The following is a 14923-nucleotide window of genomic DNA, read 5'->3' on the forward strand; positions in this document are numbered from 1 at the left end:
CAGCCTGCTGCTTTGTTCTGCTAGAGATTTTCCCCTTCCAAAAATGAAAGCAAGTCCAAAGGTGGAAATCTTCACTGTGATTTTGTTTAGAGGCTACCCAATGAGAACGACTGTTCCTCAGACTCTGACAGCTGCCTTATCCCATGGTCCCCCTTCCTGAGCCTTAATAGGCCCAGGAGTCTCCACCTCCAAACCCAATTTACAAATAACCTGAGTAAAGTAAGAGGGCCATGTGGCTGCTTATGTTTACTCCCACCGATAAGGAGTGATCTGTTTTCCTGTCTGCTCTCAATAGAAGTTTGCTTCCACTCGGCAGGAGCATTTTTAAATGTGCCACCAGCTAGGAGCAAACATGTCTTCTCTTCTTATGCTCCTGCAGATGGGATATTCAAAAATGCACCTGCGGGATGACAGCAAGCACATTTCCCTGCCTGCATGTTTGCAGGCAGGGAATCCACTCTATCGCAGGGGTTTGAACTTAAAGATAGAGAAATTGAGCTGGCTTCAGGGAATAGAGTCCTTAGGACCTTTTAAGGTTTGGGGAGGGGGTGTGCAGCTCTCTCCTCCTATAAGTTTACTATGGCCCTAGTGGATGGGGGTCACCATTGCCTGTTATAGGCTTGGGGAGGGGAGCCACATGCCTCCTCCACTTTTTCAATATGTCAGCCCTATGGGATGAGATCCCTTTGTTCTTTTTAGGGATCAGGAAGAGTCTGCTTGCCCCACCTTTCCATTATAATATCAGCCCCATGTGATGGGGTTCCTAGGGCCTCTTAGAGGATTGGAGGGAATTTGCCCACTCATGCTAAATAAAAAATGCATTGCCTTACTGGGCCCTGGCCCACCCGCTATGGAAAAATGTATTTTAGGACTCCCCTTTTTCTCTGGCCCTGCTTGACAGATTCCCCAGAAACATTCCAGCTTGGGGGATGAGGTGAAAGTTTTTTTTTTTTGGGGGGGGGGGGTTTGAAAAGATTTCCTGTGGAGTCACATTGCTAACTAACTACCCAGAGGCGCCTGACAGGTATAGTTATAGTTAGGACCTAGTTTCTATGCAAAGACAATTTTTTGTTTTGCTAATAACTTTGGTGCGGTTTGAAGAATCTAAGAGAAAGTTTAAATAATCGTTTATCGGTCCCTGCAGCTGTTGTCTGGAAATTTTCAGAGCGATCCATCAAGTGGAGACAGAGGGAAGGAGAGATCCCAAATGCGTTTTTCCCATTCAATGTCCCATAGAGACTTTAGACACTACTATAGCTTGAACCGCTGAGCAGAATTCCACCAAATTTGGCACCAAGCTAGATGTTTCCTAATGTGGTGTAATTCTGTTCAGTAGTTTTGGAGCTATTCATGTCAAAATATTTATGTATATATAGAGACATGGATTCACAGCAGTGGATCTGTTGATCCAAGTGTCAACATCAATGCAGTGACTGGCTGGCCTCCACCTGAGACAGAAGTAGCAGCTGCCATTTTTTGCATTAGGACTGGGGTCCCAGGGAAAAAAGAAAAGTTTAAAACTGATAGATGGGGTCAGGGTAGAGGTGCCATGTGCCCTTGGGACTGATGAAGGGGTTTGTGAGGGGCCCCTCATGGGCAAGAAATTGTCCAAAAATGTTTTTGATGTGCAAAGAACCACTGACCCACCACAGTGCTCAGAGAAGCTCCCTGTGTGCTCTGTGACGGATCTGTGAATGCAGACACTAGTTAAAAAACACATGCACCTACTCACAGATCAACACACCTACTCCCACACGCACTTACACACTCACATATCCACTTACCAATTCACACAACTCACACACCCACTCACAGACCCACACTGCCACTCACAGACACACTCACACATCCACTTACACAACCACTTACACACCCAAACAACCACTTGCATACCCCATTATATAACCACTCATGAAAACCACTCACACTCACAGATCCACACAGCCATTCATAGACCCACTCACACACCCAAAACCCACTACACGCCCACACAACCACTCACACACCAACTCACATATCCACAAAACCACTCAAATACAAACTCACCGGCCCACACAACCACTTACACATCTACTCTCAAACCCATAAATCCACTCATACACCTACTCACAGACCCACACAGCCACTCACACAACCACACCCACTCAGACATCCATACAGCCAGTCATACACCCACTCACAGACATACGAAGCCATTCAAGCACTCTCTGGCAGTCCCACACTGCCACTCACACACCCACTCACATAGCCTCTTACACACCCACTTAGCCACTCCCACACTCACTCACACATCCTTACAGCCACTCACACACCCACTCACAACACTATTATACCACCCACACACCACCATTCACACTCACAGACCTACACAGCCTTTACCACACCCAGTTACACACCCATACAGTCACTCACACACCCATATATCCAGATACACACCACAGTGCCACTCACACAACCACTCCCACACCAACACACAGGCAGTGCTACACTAGTAGAAATTGCAGTAGTATATGTTTGTATTAAATGTGTAGTTCTGAATGTGTGCTTTTCAAGTGGATCCAACTATTCATAAAATTAATTAAATGAGTTTAGAAAAAGAAAGACTTGCTGCATTGCATTTATAGAGATGACATTAGTTACCTCACCTTCATAGTTTAATTTTTAATTTTAAAATGTATCATAGGTGTTGGAAATGGCCCTTTTAGTAGGGTCATTCCTAAACTTTTTGCCTTCTTCCTCTTGACTGTAGGACTCTGGGAACTTTACCACTGCTAAACAGTGCTAAAGTGTATATGTTCTCTGTGTAAATTGTGTTTGTGATCGGTTTATCCCTGATTGGCATATTTAATTTACTAGTAAGACCCTAGTAAAGTGCACTAGACGTGGCCAGGGCCTCTAAATCAAATGTGTTAGACCTGACAGCCTCTGGGTGCTCACCCCTAACTTTTTGCTTGCCTCCCTCCACTTTTTGGACACTGTTTTTGCTGGTTTTTAGACTTTGTACACTTTACCACTGCTAACCAGTGCTAAAGTGCATATGCTCTATTACACCAAATTGGACTATTTGATTTACTTATAAGTCCCTAGTAGAGTGCACTATATGTGCCCAGGGCCTGTAGATTAAATGCTACTAGTGGGCCTGCAGCACTGGTTGTGCCACCCACTTTAGTACCCACTTTACCTTGTCTCAGGCCTGCCATTGCAAGGCCTGTGTGTGCAGTTTCACTGTCACCTCGACTTGGCATTTAAAAGTACTTGCCAAGTCTAAAACTCCCCTTTTTCCACATATAAGTCACCTCTAATGTGTGCCCTCGGTAACCCCTAGAGCAGGGTGCTGGGTGGGTAAAAGGCAGGACATGTACCTGTGTAGTTGGCATGTCCTGGTAGTGTAAAACTCCTAAATTAATCGACGCAACGTCTTCTCCACGTTAAAAATAATGACGCAAGTCCGTGTGTGAAGGGGGAAACCGACGCACACACCATTTTCCACACATCTCCTCCTCTGCGGCCCTCTGTGGAGATTTTTCACTCCAACCAGGTACTTTGCGCTTGAAAGAGACTTTCTTTGCTTTTAAAAAGACACTTTATATCACTTTCCAGAGATATCTTTACATTTTCTTATTGCATCTTCATTGTTTTGACCTGCAATTATCCAGATAAATATTATATATTTTTCTGAACACTGTGTGGTGTATTTTTGTGGTGCTATATTGTGTTATTGTATGATTTATTGCACAAATACTTTACACATTGCCTTCTAAGTTAAGCCTGACTGCTCAATGCCAAGCTACCAGAGGGTGGGCACAGGGTAATTTGGATTGTGTGTGACTTACCCTGTCTAGAGTGAGGGTCCTTGCTTGGACGGGGGTAACCTGACTGCCAACCAAAGACCCCATTTCTAACAAAATGGTACTAGTGGGCCTCAAGCACTGGTTGTGCCATCTCCATGAGTAGCCCCGCAAACATGTTTCAGACCTGCCACTGCAGTATCTGTGAGTGCAGTCTTGCACTGCCAATTCAACTTGGCAAGTATACCCACATTCCAGGCCTAAACCTTCCCTTTTCATAGATATAAGGAACCCCTAAGATAAGCCCTAGGTAGCCACATAGGCAGGGTGCAGTGTATGTTAAAGGTGGGCATGTACTGATGTGTGTTACATGTCCTAACAGTGAAATACTGCTAAATTTGATTTTCAGTGTTGCAAGGCCTATCTCTCTCGTAGGTTAACATGGGCGCTGCCTTTACATTTTATTAAAGTTCAGATTCCTTTTTAGCGCAGTTAGAAATTTGGAGTTTGGGGTCTCTGATCTCACAATTTAAAAATACATCTGTTATTAAAGTTGTTTTTTAGATTGTTGGTTTGAAAATGAAACTTTTAGAAAGTAGACATTTTCTTGATTAACTCAATCTTTGACTCTACCCGTTTGTGGATTGCCTGTCTTGGTCAGTTTGACAGTTGGGCTGTTTGTGAGTCCCCTCTAGACAGTGAAACAAAGGGAGCCGGTGTGTAGCCTGAACATCGTGATTAACCATCTCTGCTAGAGTGGAGGGAGGAGTGGTCACTTACACCTGAATGGGCTGCCTGCACTCTCACAGTGCAGTCTCCACCACCCCTGGTGTGTGTCTTGGGCCTGGCCTGAGCAAGGAAGGATCTTGTGAACAACGGAGACTTTCCTTTGAAGAATGCCTACTTCAAAGTCAGAAAGGCCTACTTATGCATTGGACTCAAAACCCCTGAAAATTAGATCACTTCTGGATTCAAGAGGACCCTCTGCCAAGGAAAAGAGCTGAAGAGCTGAGGAGAAGTGATGCCCCTGCCTGTGACTGTATCCTGCACTTGTTGCTTCTGTCTGTGAAAGGGGACAAAGCCTGGACTTTGTTGTGCATTCCTGCTTGTGAAGAATCTCCAATGGCTTGAATTGAGCTTGCCTCCTGTTTTGAAGTCTTAAGGCCATCAAAGACTAACGTCTTGACTCTCTGCTGAGACTCCTGCTTTGCCAAGTGGTGTCCTATCCAGTCCCTGGGCCCTTGAAAGGTGAAGTTGGCAGACAAGAGCTGAAAATCCACGCACAGAACGCCATAAGAGGAAATTTTCAATGCACCATCTGCAACGTGGCTGCTGAACGACGCGCTGCTGTCTTCTCGGCTAAAATTGACACTCCACCTGTATCGCGGCTGGGAGAACGATATATCACAGCTGGAGAAAGCACTCACACAGCCTGATTGTGGCTGCTAATAATGACACAAACCCCACACATCGTGGTTTTCTAACACTGTACCACAGGACTTTCCATGCATCGTCCCTGGGCATCAAAGGCAACACGACTCTGTGCGGATCCAAGGTGCCCCGTCCGAAAATCGACACATTGTTCTCTTGCAAGGGAGAAAAACGATGCATCACCAACCCGACCAGAGAAGAAACAACGCACGGTCTCCCTTGCGAGGACGAAATCGACACATTTCTGCCCTTTCCGACGCATGGTCATCCATGCAGTTTTATTTCTTACGCTAACCAAGTACTTTGTGCAAAATCATAGTTTCCATTGTTTTCTACGGAGTAAGACTCTTATTCTTTTGAAAATTCATATTTTAACTTGTGTGTGTTGGGTTTTTGTCATTTTGGTCTTGTTGATTTAGATAACTATTACCTATTTTTCTAAACTGGTGTGGTGTCCATTTTCTATTGTTTTTTCTGTATTACTGTGTGTGTTGGTACAAATCCTTTACACATTGCTTTTTGAGTTAAGCCTGCCTACTTGTGCCAAGCTACCAAGTGGGTGACTGGGGGTTAACCAGGTGTGTTTCTCCTTAGCCCTGACTAGAGTGAGGGTCTTGCTTGGACAGGGGATAACCTGACTACCAACCAAAGCCCCCATTTCTAACAATAGGAATGTATGTGTGAATAAAATGTATTTATAAAGTTGAGAAAATTGATATTAGTAAATTGAACTTATGGATCAAACTGTAGTACAATTCATAAAAAGAACAATGAAATTCACTAAAAAAGCTAAAATTACAGTGAAGTTATAGTTAGGAAATAGCATTAAAAATATAGATATTCACTGAAACAACAAAGGTTACAAGGATGGTATAGTTAGGAAATAATTAGAAATTTACCATTTCTATACTAAACTAGTAAGTATGAATGAATGTCTATGTTTTTGTGTGTTAACAACTGATACATATATATATACATATATATATATATATATATATATATATATACATAGATAGATAGATATACACATACATAGATACACACACATATATATACACACACACACACACATTATCTATCTATCTATCTATCTATCTATCTAGATCTAGATATAAGTATAGGTATAGATGTAGATGTATTTTACCTACTGGTGGTAGTTTTCATTGAAAAAGTGTTTTCTTGACTTGGCTATATCTTTGGCACCGTTTGATGAAAAAGTTCTAAAAATAAGTGTGCCCAAGGGTCTTGTTGTGCATGGAAATGTTCAGGTGATCTATTAAGTGGGGGCAGAGAAAAAGAGGGGATCAAAAAAGTGCATTTCCCATGTTAATTCCCATGGGATTTATGAACACGACTGCAGCCCAAACCGCTGTTCGGAATTACCCCAAATTTGACAAGCTTGATCCAGAACTAGTGTTTGTTCTTTAGTTTCAATCCAGTCAGTAGTTTTTGAAATATTAAAAGAAAAATAAACTTGTATGTCTAAAGGCGCGGATCCTCATGGGATCTTTCACGAATCCGGGGAAAACCAAGGCCCTAATTGGATGGCCGCAACCTGACAGAAAACTAACGGTGGCCATTTTGTTTCTCGCTTTGACTAGGAGGTGGGAAATAAGCAGTGCAAAAAAATATAAAGGGTCAGGATACAACTGTAACATGTAGATTTATTGTACAGATAGTAAAATACATTACAATTTAAAACCAAAGACAATCGAATAGTGTAAATACAGGAACACACCCATGTCTTAACATATAAACAAATTAAAAACTCCCTGCTACCAATAAAACACAATCAGCCATTATGATCACAACAAAGTACTCAGTTATGATAAATGCTACACAAAAACCACATTTATCAGCTGAAAATAAAATAAATCGTCATCAAAGTGAGAACATTCCAATCATGGCAAGAGATCCAAACTACAGAACACGAATTGCACGTAATTAATGCTAGAGTAACTTCAAGGATCCATAAATTGTTTCCCTGCATGCCAAACACCTCCCTCATGAGCATATTCAGTTTCTAGCAGCAGCTGAAAAAATGTATTCATACGCCATTAATCACTGCTCGCAGAGCCCTTTGCAAACTTGACCTGCGTAACATTAATAAATCTGGTCAATAAAACATTCAACATCAAATTGTCTGGATCCAAGGACTTAATGACCGCCTGAAATTCCACTTGCTTTGTAGCAAGGATCTATGTTCCTTCAGCAGACCTGGACATAGACAGGCTGCATGTTCAAAAGATTCTACCCAGCTACCACAACCCCTACACATTACACTCTCCCCAGAGTTGAGCAGCCAAGTGGCTAAATGGTTTAAGAAGGTCCAATCACCCAACCTGAGGGCCATGAATTTCTCCTTTGGACAAATGCCATAAGAGCAGGAGACATAACCAGCTGGGGTGGCTGGCTGGAACATATTAATAACTGTCCAAGCATGTTTACGCTTGGCAATGAGAGCTCGATCCGAGTGCAAGGACCAATACTGAACACTCTTTTTAATACCAAATTTAAAAACTGACTGTGGTGGATTATTAGCCCAAAGATCCTCAACTCTCAATAACCATTTACAATCAGACAAAAAATGGGAGTGTGACCTTTTTGCCTCCGTCGCGCTGATTTTGGGCCACTAAAGTAACTCCAAACTACCCACTTTCGCCCTCTGTAGCTTATGACAAAGTTTCAAGAAGGCAACCGCACCTACTACCTGCTGATCTAAAAGGCCAAATTCCAGCCAAAGCGGCGCAGGGAAGGAAGACTGCAGTAAATGAAAGAGCCTCTTATATATCTTAGTAACCAACCTATTCTGCAAACATGTACCTCTGCCCAACATGACTTCCTTACCATAGGTCAATGAGGGTGCAATCTTTGCTCTTATGACTTCCAATAGTGGGAACAAGTTTGACCACTTAAGGGTTTTAAATATTGTTGAAAGAGACACCTGCAGAGCCAGGGCTTTGACTTCAACCTCTTTTCTCTGCCTAAAAAAACTACCTCCTACATCAAAATACACACCTAAGTAATTATAGCAGTGGTCCAAAATAGGTTTGTTGCTCCTATAATGCCAGGTGCTTCCCAATGGCCTTTTCCTACCAAAAGAAACCCCTTTTGTTTTTAACAGATTTAGGGCCATATGTACGAACACTTTTTTCCCATAGACACAGAATGGGTAAAAACCTTTGCTACATCTGGCCCTTAGTTCCAAATTGTTCAAGGCTATGTAAAGTACAAGTTGGTTAAGCAGCCACTGTAGGCCTCCTCTGGTATAACTGCACGTTGCCAGATCATCAGCATAAAACAGATGACTAAACCGAAGACCACCAATCTTGGGGAGATGAGAATTAACCACATGAAGGACAGATGACAGGTCCGCAATAAACAAATTAAAAAGCAAGTGAACAAGCACATATCCCTGCTTCACACCATGAAAACTGGAACTTTTTCTGGAGAGGGAACGACCATCTCCAAGTTCAATGTGGACTCAGGTGTCAGTATGTAACTCCATTATAGCCCCAGGAGCACCGATGGAATACCCTAATTTTGCAATTTTACCAATAGGGAACTCCTGAGGACCCGATTGGATGCTGCTTTAAAATCCAAAAAACATCAGTGCAGCACAGAACCTGATACAATGGCCTGTCCATCAAAATAGATAGAGCTAATACATTTGTGGATGTGCCCAATACAGCAGAAAACTCTGTTTGGCATATTGGCATTAACCCCTTCGACTCCGCCCAGGATCGTAGATCTTCTAACAGATGCTTAGCCTCATTATCAAGCAGCACTATCAGCCTATAATTGTCTGGATCTGACCTTGAACCACTTTTATGTGATGGATGGATTATAGCATCACTCCAAGACTCAGGAATTGTTGGGGACATGGCACAGTAGTCAAAGAGATTCGCAAGGTGACCTGCCCAAACGGTTGTATCCTATTTGAACAGCACCTGCGGAAGGCCATTGTGACCCGGAGACCAATCCTGGTTGTCTTGGAGCTAATGCGACAAAGACGATTTGAAGAAAAAGTCATGACTTCTACTTGAGGGAACGGGGGCCCCAATGTCTGAAGATGGAATTTGATCAGTGCGACTATGGAAGTCTGCAACCTCACGTCCTGCCGATTTTCTTCAGACATGCTTACAGAAACATGTCTTACCAAAAAGGATCCCCAGACCCCTCTGAGATGTTAACAGTACCTAACCCCCCCTCGACCATTTGATGGTTTAATAAGGGACCAACATTTTATTTAATTCAATTCCTTGCAGGCACTTATAAGCTTTGCCCAAAAAGGTCAGAGCATCTCTGTTTTTGTTAATAAATGGCCTTTCTATAGTCTTACTGTAGTTTCTTAAACTTAATCAGTCGGGACTTTGAGCCACGGTTCTTTCTGATTTCCATAGCAGCTCTATTACAAGCTTTCATTAACTCCTGAGTCTCCCTCAAAACAGCAAACTGCAAAGTTGAAGTGGAGTTATTTGCAGGTTCACGAAATCCTGACCATAAGGAGACAAAATTGGCCCATTGATTAATTGGAGACACTACAGAGTCTAAGTTATTAACACATTCAGCCATTACTGAGCCACTAATGGAGGGGCTCCATTTTATGAACTTTAAACCCCCAATTTATGCACGGCCACCCACCGCCCATGCCACAGCATGGTGATAAAGGCTAGATTTCACACCTACAGTCTGGGGGTGATGATCACTCTCACACTGAGTGGATATCAAAAAGTTTCAATGAAGGGGAACATTTCGACATTACAGATGGAATAATCCAAATAAGAACATGTCTACCCATCAGATGTCATCCAACTTGGGGGAGTGTCTTGCTGCAGATGGCCGTTAAGAACTTTGAATCCCATACTGTTTCAGTGCATTACCACATGCTCACCCAAGGGGCTACAAGAGACGTCCCTTGGATTCTACTGATGGGGAACTGACAGATAATTATAAAGATTGGGACCCTCGAGCACTTCAGAGGTATCTTGAAACAAATTTGTGTTAAAAACCCCAGTTACGAAACAATCAGCATAGGGGTATTCACCGGCTAAATGACCCAGAATTTACATCAGACAATTCAGCTTCCCCCTTTTTTTTCCTTTTGATCCAGGACCAATATAGACATTTATCAAAAAGAGGGTTTGCTGCGATTTCCAATTACTAATCTTAATAACCTGAACCCAGTTTTCTTCCCAAACAAGTGGCATAATATTACATTTTAATTTAACAGCAACATAGATTGATAACCCACTACTAGCATGGCCACTTTCATACTCTCTATTAGCAGCTTTCCAAATTTACAAAAACCCTACCAAAGGACAGTTTGCCTTCATCCATTTCCTGCAGAGCAATTATTTCATAGCAATTTAAAAACAACAATAATTACACAGATTTGATCTTCTGAGCGACCCCACTGATATTCCAAGAACATAATGTCAAGGGTTCATACTTTAGCATAGGAGATACTTCCCACAGAGGTCATTCAGATGGCCGATGTAGTAGGGCTGAAGGAAACCTATCCCAATTAGTACCCAACTGGTTACCAACATCTGTCCTTCTTATACAATTATGTGTAATAGAACTGCCGTAAGCAGCTTTCAAAATTGAAAATGGCTTCAACTCAAGAGGGGCTTTAGGACTTGATGGTTCAGACAATAATACAGGGTAGCCAGGATTCTTATGGGGAATGATCGTGATACCCCATAAGTGAAATATATCTTCTCTGGCAAGAACTGACTGTGCTAGGACAACAGAGACCAATGTCACAAGAGTGGCTTCCCCCATATCTAATCCCTTTTTGGGAAGAAATTAGATAGAAAACGTATTGTCAGTTTCAATGCCACTCAGCTCCAGAATAGCTTTGACACATTTTAGAATGTTCCCTTTATTCAAGATGGCATGGGCACCTCTCAAACTGTATTCCAGCACATTCAGCTAGAGACTATGGAGAACGTGATGGTGATCTTATATTTAGCTGGCCCTCCAGCCTAGAAGTGCCTCTAGAATCCTCTGGCCATCTTCTACAAATGATCGGCAAAAGAAATAGAATCTTGATGACTTGGAACTGCTGGGGGGAGCTGGCTGCTTTGAATTTTCAAGAGGCATCCTAGAGAAGCCATCAACGCTCAGTCTTGCTATATCACAACTAACTGCTTTGTAAGCTGTGATATGATTTGTTGATGTTACTATAATATTTACAAGTCCATCCCCCAGAACGTGTAGTAACAGATGCAGCAGAGTTGTCACCTTTCCTTGTTTTGAGGGGGCCTAATAAATCTTCTGATATGGTCCCATCTCCGATGGCAGGGACATTAGTCAATACATTTTGCATAGACTCACTTTATGGAAACAAACCACCCTGTTTAACCAGTGATGGACCAGATGGCAAAGTCAAATTTGTCACCTCCTACGGCTGTCGTAAGTCCAGTTGTTGACATCTATTTGCATTCCCAGCTAAGGAGACCTTTCCTTTTGTTCTGCTGTTTTCTAAGCCTTTTCTTTTCTCTCTTGCTTAGTGCATGCTTCACGCAAGGATCTACCTCTAATAAAGATGATTTTAATAAACCAGCTTGTGGAACACAGTGAGAGTGGGAAGATCGAATTGGTTCCATGAATTCAAATCCAGATAGGCAATCCTTTTGACAGTCTGAGCTAGTCAAAGTACCTTGCTCGAGAACTCCAACAGCTTCATGCTGGCTTGGTTTAATGTTTTTTAAGCTCTTTACAGGGAGGAAGTAATCATCCAGTGTTTTATTTTATTTTTTTCTGTGCCAAATCTGGGTGAGGCCCCAAATTCATCAACGTGGTTGAAGACACTGAGCAGGGTGAAAACCTCGTAATTACGGATAAAACTGAGCTGACCCCACAGGACAGATGGGGGGGTCCCTAAGGCAAATAATTTCCCTTTTTTTTTGGCTGATCCATGGATCCTTGTACCTTCTTGAGATCCTTCTTGGGTCCTCCTAGGATAATCCTTGGATCCAGGGGAAAAGCAAGGCCCTGATTGGCTGGTGGAAACCTGACAGAAAAGTGACGGCCACCGAAGGACAGATGGAGGGGTACCTTAGGGACCCCTCATGAGCAAATGATTGCCCTTTTTTCAGCCTATTCATGGATCATAGTATTCCCTTGACATTTTCCTGGGATCCTCCTAGGATTTTCCTTGGATCCAGGGGAAAAGCAAGGCCCTTATTGGCTGTGGCAAACTGACACTAAAGTTGTGGCTGCCATTTTCTTTCTTGCATCGGGGTGGGAAACATAGGTTTTAGGGTGTTGGATGCAGGGCCTGGCACTGCATAGTGGTGGTTGGATTAAAGCAAAGTAAATTAATTAATTAAAAGTACTTAGCGTTAAAGAAACATAGAAATTCACTGAAAAAAACAAAGATTACAGGAACATTATGGTTAGGTTCCGAATTTACTTGCACAAAGCCATAGAAATTCAGCAGCTATATTTAGAGTTATTTCAAGTAACTATAACTTTGTGCCTTAAGATAACTATAACGCTTATACTCTTAACTTTTATAACGTCCTTTAAAATATAAATGAAACATTAGCAGTCAAAATATTGAAGAAAAAACTGTGCATGGAGGGTGAATATGTGTGTATATATATATATATATATAGATATATATATATATACACACACACACATAGTTTTATATATATCTATATATATATATATCTATATATATATATATATATGTAGTTGTATATCTATCTATATATATATATATATATATATATATATATATATAGATATATGTATATATATCTATATATATATATATATATATAGTTATATATATTAAATTGAACTTTATCTCCTCCATCAGCACAGAACATGTAACATTTTTAGATGTTGATGTATTTGTCAGAGATATGAGGCTTTGAACAAAAACTTTTTGAAATAGGACTTTTATATATTAGCATGGTCCACGGCATGCTTCACGACAGCAGTGGCCATCCCAAAAACCCCATATGGGGAAAGGTTGAGAGCCAAGAGAAACTGTTTGGAACCTGAGTATATATAAGAGCAATTACAGAAAATTAGAAGATGATTTTATCCAGAGGTTACCCAATAAAGGTGCTGAATGATGTCCTGGGGCATGTGAGAAATAGGCAAAGGGATGAACTCTTGAGTAAAAGTCGAAGAGCTTCAGTAAAAGAGGATAACATTTAGATTACTATGAATTATGACTGTCAACGTAAGCAACTCAAAGAGATCCCAAATCGTAATTGGAGAACACTGTGACAGGATGAGACACTAAAAGGAATGCTCAAGGATCATCCAAGCATAACTAATAGAAAAAACGCTTCAATAGGGGATTATGTGACACAAAGCCACTTTTCAGTCAAGGATCTACAAATTGGTTGATCACACCAGGTTTCTGATGATGTGCTAAATGTAAAGCATGCAAACACAGTGTCAATGCTACAACACATAAACTCCAGGATGGTACAGTGGAAAAAAATAAGGGACACATCACATGCAAGCCTAAATTTGTGGTTTATGTCTTGAAATGCCCTTGTAAGATACAATATATGGGGAGTACAATAAACAAACTGAAATTTAGATTTTTACAGCATTAACGAGCCAGAAAAAACAGGGACTTTTCCTACCTGATAGCTAAAGATTTAGAGGAGAAGCCTAGTGGAGAAAACAAGGGGCTCAGATACTTTGGAATAAAACAAATTAAGATAGAGGATCGAGCAAGAGAATAGAATCCTGCGTGATTATCCTATTGGGAATGAAGTCTCTGCCTGGAAACAATCTGGATGTCGAGTTACATGTGTATTTAGGATGTCTCCGAGATGTATTTTTATTTTCATTTAATTCTTAAAATGTCTGAAACTTTGGCGTTTTTTATACAAGTACAAACCACACAATTATGAAAGGACTAAGATCATGACCCTGCTTTGGAGGGATTAATTTATGAGCAGGTGCAGAGTGATATTCACAGTACATTCTGCAAGAAATAAATCAATGTTTATGCTTGTGTACCTTCAGGCAATTCCATTAGTGAATGTATTATTATTATTTTATAATCTTTGAGAAATATGAAAGGCAGATGTATAGGAAATATGTTTTTGAAATATTTTACCATCTTGCAAACATTTTTTTGCACATTTCTTTGTGTGACTTGCATTAGATGGATACAAAATGTTATATATTGTGGCAATATATGAATTTAGCATCCGTTGAAGGTTTCTGCATATAGTAGATCATGGATTGATGTAATCAACAAGCTCTCCATGAGTTAATTACTTTGCACTTTAAACTGCTGTTTTGTATATATTTAATCTGTTGGTAGCTGCTGAATGATATAAATGGAGTATTATCTGGGTATCTAGGATGTCTGCACTTGCAGTGACTCCATTACTTTTGATATGCAAATGGTATATTTATTATATATGGCACTTGCAGTTTATGTGTTTTAACATTTTACAACTTCTGCACTTTTTTTGTGAGATTCGCACATGGGATTATGCAAAACGTTTGGGATTGAATTAGTATATGAATTCAGTGTCCATTGCAGTGTTTTGCATATTGTAGCTATACAATTGATGCAGTTTATTAGTTCTGCACCATACGATGTTTGTGCACTTTGAACTGGGGTTTTGTACATGAATACTCCTTAGGGAGCTTTGGAATGCCATATATTATTTAACATCTGTGACAGCTAGGATGCTTGTACTTTC

The sequence above is a fragment of the Pleurodeles waltl genome, chromosome 3_1 (genome assembly GCF_031143425.1).
Source record: "Pleurodeles waltl isolate 20211129_DDA chromosome 3_1, aPleWal1.hap1.20221129, whole genome shotgun sequence".
Taxonomy (NCBI): domain Eukaryota; kingdom Metazoa; phylum Chordata; class Amphibia; order Caudata; family Salamandridae; genus Pleurodeles; species Pleurodeles waltl.